General features: G+C 38.8%; 1 protein-coding gene across 1 annotated transcript in view; it reads left to right on the top strand.

The window, feature by feature from the left end:
• Window positions 1-278: 278 nt before the first annotated feature.
• LOC106514990 (talin-2) overlaps window positions 279-4526 on the top strand; it is a gene marked incomplete in the record, with an annotated part of 96655 nt that continues 92407 nt past the window's right edge. Inside the window, 1 exon segment of the mRNA XM_014004547.1 lies at window positions 279-351.

The raw sequence follows: 4526 nt of genomic DNA on the forward strand, positions 1-4526 counted from the left end.
ATTTTCTCTCCCTCTATTAAACCAAATGAGACTTTCTGTTTCTGCTCATTTGAAGTATTAATTAGTACACGTTAACAGTACTTTTCATCGAGAGCTTCTGAATGCTCTGCCACTGACGGCACAGCCCATTACACGTGACTAAAAATAAAATGCTAAGTGTCAGTGCAAAGAGCATTAGCACATCTGCTCGGGCATCCGTGTTTATTTGTAGGCACAGTAAATACTGCTGTTATATTTGTATGTAAACTGTGTGTGTGTGTGTTTTCTGTTTGTCTCATAAATGTTTCACTATTTGTTTTTCAGCTGTGACGATCAGCAGATATCCAGGACTGCTTTTTCCTCAACAATAAGGTAAAGGACTGAACTGAAGGGAAATGAACTGTGTCAGTGTGCAAACACGGCATTACAGATGATGGTGTGCACACCAATTAAATAAAGGGAAAATACCGGTAGTTGAAAGTGTGTGATTTGCTCAAATATATAAGTGTAAAATTACATGTTTGAAAACCTTTAATAGAAGCATGGCAGTCATGTTGTAGATTTGATAAATGATCACTTTCACTGACCCTGATTATGACCCATTCTGCTGTTAATGTTACTGTCTCATACTAATTCACATATCGGTGCTGATAATGGCTGGTTTATGTTCTGCTGGTACTTTAATGCTGTAATAAGCTGCTCTGAAACTGTAACATCTGTGCTACTGTTGTAGTCGGACTTCACGTGACAGCTCTATGGTACGGTTCATGTTTGTGCTGGTAAGACTTAGCAGGGTAAGTACTTGTTTCCAGCTGTCACTGAGCCATATGGATGCATAGTGTGAAAGGTTTTGAGTTTTAATACCCTCAGTTGCAGCAGCAGAGCTACAGTATTTTCTCGCACCTATTGTTTTATGTTTATTCCTTCTTGTTGTCATCACTGTATTTATTCATGTATAATGCGTAAAATTTAATCCATAAAATCATCCATAAAGTTGTGGGGTAGTACTATACTTGGATAAATATTTTTACTTATGTATTTTAACTGAAATATCGGCAAAATTATCGAGTCCAGAAATGAGACCACATTGTAAAAAGCAGTTGAAACGAGCTCACCTGTGACACTCCTCCGTGCTTCAGAGCGAGGTAATAACAGATCCAAGCAGGCGACGTGATGTGGAAAAAAAGGGGGAAAAAGTATTCCTACACCTTAGTAATGATAACAAACTAATGACATTAGCGTGTGACCGGGCCACTGCTGGAACAACAACAAACACATGTCCATCTGTAATGGCTGCCGTCTACCGGTGCTCTAAAAAAGTTTGTATCCTTGAAAAAAGTTTCCCCACCAGAGGGGGCGCTCGTGAGTAGGAAGTAATCTGCTTGTATCTGCTTGAAGATGGCCCAAATCTCATGTGAAATCTCTGACTTTTGTGTTGGCGCATACTGGTGGACTATGTGTAAAATGCCAGAATTCATATGATGCTGCTACAGCTGATATACTGTATATTTGTTGTCAAAATACCTTTTAGTACATATGTTGTTAAAATAAAATAAACAGTCCAATGATCATTTTACTCATATACAGTATATAAAGACTGCAAAGGCTGAAAAATCTTTGTCTGTATGAAATTGGAGGTAGTTTAAGGATTACATTTTTTATGCTTTTTAAGCTAAAAAAAAAGTGTGGGGGTGGGGCGGGGGGTCGTACATGAATAAATATGGTATATCAATGCTGGAATACTCTAAAAGAAGGTTGTTTGATCCAAATCCAGTTAAAACACATTAAAACATGATTAGACATGAGAAGTTTTTTTTATTTTCCCAACCTTGTTTCTGTTAGACCAACAAGGGAGAGTTTGTATAATGAAAAAATATTTGATTTCGAGCTGTTTGCCAGGAAAACCTTATCGTTTGCCATATGTGACCTCCTCTGTGGGTACAGTGGAACATGTTAAAAACTGCAGAAAACTAATAGAAGCCAGCCAAATTATAATTAAATTGATCTGTGCCCTTGTACTCAGACAGCACACAGTAATGTTCATTTTGCAGCTGACTCAATGTGCTGATTTCACAGGGCAATTAACTGGCAGCATCTGGTGCCCATCTTCTCTGGAACCACGCTCCACTCCACAAATGACTTTACAGTTGCTGTGTGTTTTTAGTTTTTGAGCAATTAATGAGCGCAGATGTTGATACGCTTCAACAAACAGCCAAATTTCAACATCAGTTGATGTGCTTGAAGTTCTAAGCCGAAAAAATATTAGGGCCACAGGTTAGATTGTGGCTTTTGTGGAGGTGATGGCATGTAAATGATCCTTGACATTGTCTATTCATTTGTTCATTTTCTCTTCTGAAAAGTGCTCCCTTTTCTCTCTGGTACCAGCATTCTGCACAACTCCATGTCATCCAAAATCATGTTTTTATTTGGATAGTTTGCTTCATTTTATGCATTGTGTTAATAGTCAGTTAAAATTCTTTAGTGGCAATAATGTCTTGCCAGTACAGTATAATCTGCCACCTCTTTGTGTCCTTTTTTTTATTGAGACTTATTACCATGACACTTGAGTTTTTATTCTTTAAAACATATTTACACAATTTTCCCAGTCTATTTACAGAAGATATATGGGGAAAAAAAGTTTCCAGTCTGATCACCATTAGTGCTCTCCAACCAACCATAGCTGGAGTGCGTTCCTCTGAGAGCCAGGATTGAGTCTGGGATAATGTGCACCAGATTACACCCAGATTCCAGCTCAGAAGAGGATTGCGATCCGTCACGTCATGACATTTCAAACACCGTTGTAGTCGATGACAGAGCTCTTTCTGAGTTGACTGCACAGGCAGTGGTTACGTCATACTATGAGCAGATGTTGTGGAATGATTGAGTCAGAGTAGCATCATTTAGCAGCACTACCAGATGTGAAGTGCTGAGCAGAACTTGGCACCGCAATGACAAAAATCACGTCACGTTCAGCAGAGCAGGCTCTTATCTACTATTATATTTCTCACCTATTTTCCTGGGAAGTTTCCAAACAATTCACAAACGATTAAGGGTTTCGGGTGAGACTGTGACTGACTCGACCGTCGGGCACATCAGGTGTAGGTGACCCACTGGGCAGTAAAGCGTTTAATCGTTTGGTTCATCATGCGCTTGTCTCAGCGGTTCTTACTCACCCTGGGAAATGACTGGCTCCTGAGCACATGCTGCAACTTTTCCACCGCGTTCCTGCCACTGCCAGAAATTTACCGGTGAGTAACGTCATGTCTCCTGCTGCTGGGAATGGAGGGGAGGCCTGAAGCTGTCCTTTTTGCAGATAACAGCAGCGACTGAATAAACTAGTTAGTTTTAAAGGCAAAGTGGTTGTGCAGAGTAGAAGAAAAATATAATCCTAACTCAGTAAGGGACAATAAGGAATTCTATTATGTCCATTAATGTGCAGTTGATATAAATATTACATGTTCAAATAAGGATGGCTGTAGCGCTTTTGTCTCTGATGATTGTAACAGGCTGAAGTTTGGTCCTCATATTTCGTGTTGTCTAATCTTTTCTGATATTTAGGAATTTTGTGTATACATAAAATTTTTGTAGTGTAATGATTAAATGAACCATTTCTGGTTGACCTCTAGTGTTTTTTTCATTAACCGTTCTGCCCTGCTACACTTCTGTCTGGGTTCTTAGATAATTTAATCTGTCCATCCATCCATTTTCTTTATCCGCTTTTTTCGTCACGAAAGGAGCTGATTTCCCATCTCCAGCGGCCAATGTGAGGGAGACGGGTTACACCCTGGACAGGTTGCGAGTGAACTGATTTAGTTTACACTTCTAATTTATTCAACAAGTGGAGCAGAAAACAAGGTATATATCAACATTTTGGAATTATTTTTTGCAGCTGTATTAGTTTAAAAACAATTTCACACCAAGAATTTAAGGATTAGGGAGTTGTTTGCTGGGTGGTTCCAATCTGGTTTGATGTCTTGTGCATTTTTTAGTTGTTGATTGATGTTTTTTAGCCCTGCTTACAGAGGACAGTCATGTAGGTCAGTGTAAAACTGTTTGAGTGCAACAGAGGATGTTCTAGATTAACATAGTCTTTTCTAGGTGGTATGTAGTAGTATAAACATGTATTGTACTTAGTGTTGAATTTAAGTATTAGATTTGCCACTCCTTATAGTAAAAATGTTCATGTTTGAGCTCTGTGTGCATTTAACATTAAATAGGTGTTAGTTTCACAGTTTCCTCATTATATTATATTATTGGCTTTTAAATCAAATGTTTGAGTGTTCCTTTTTCATGATTCTTCTCATTTAGAGTCTAGCTCAAGAAGCAACATTAACACCGTATTGCATTCAGGTAGTTTTTGAATTGTGAATTCACTTCTGTTTATTCTGCTTGTACAGAATGTGAGGATGTTTAGCTGATTGCAAGCGGAACAGGTTTTGTGTGGATGACTGAGCTCTTGAAGCTGATTGCAGGTTTACTCTTGGAAAGTGTGTGTGTGTGTGTGTGTGTGTGTGTGTGTGTGTGTGTGTGTGTGTGTGTGTGTGTGT

This window comes from Austrofundulus limnaeus, unplaced genomic scaffold (assembly GCF_001266775.1).
Source record: "Austrofundulus limnaeus strain Quisiro unplaced genomic scaffold, Austrofundulus_limnaeus-1.0 Scaffold25, whole genome shotgun sequence".
Taxonomy (NCBI): domain Eukaryota; kingdom Metazoa; phylum Chordata; class Actinopteri; order Cyprinodontiformes; family Rivulidae; genus Austrofundulus; species Austrofundulus limnaeus.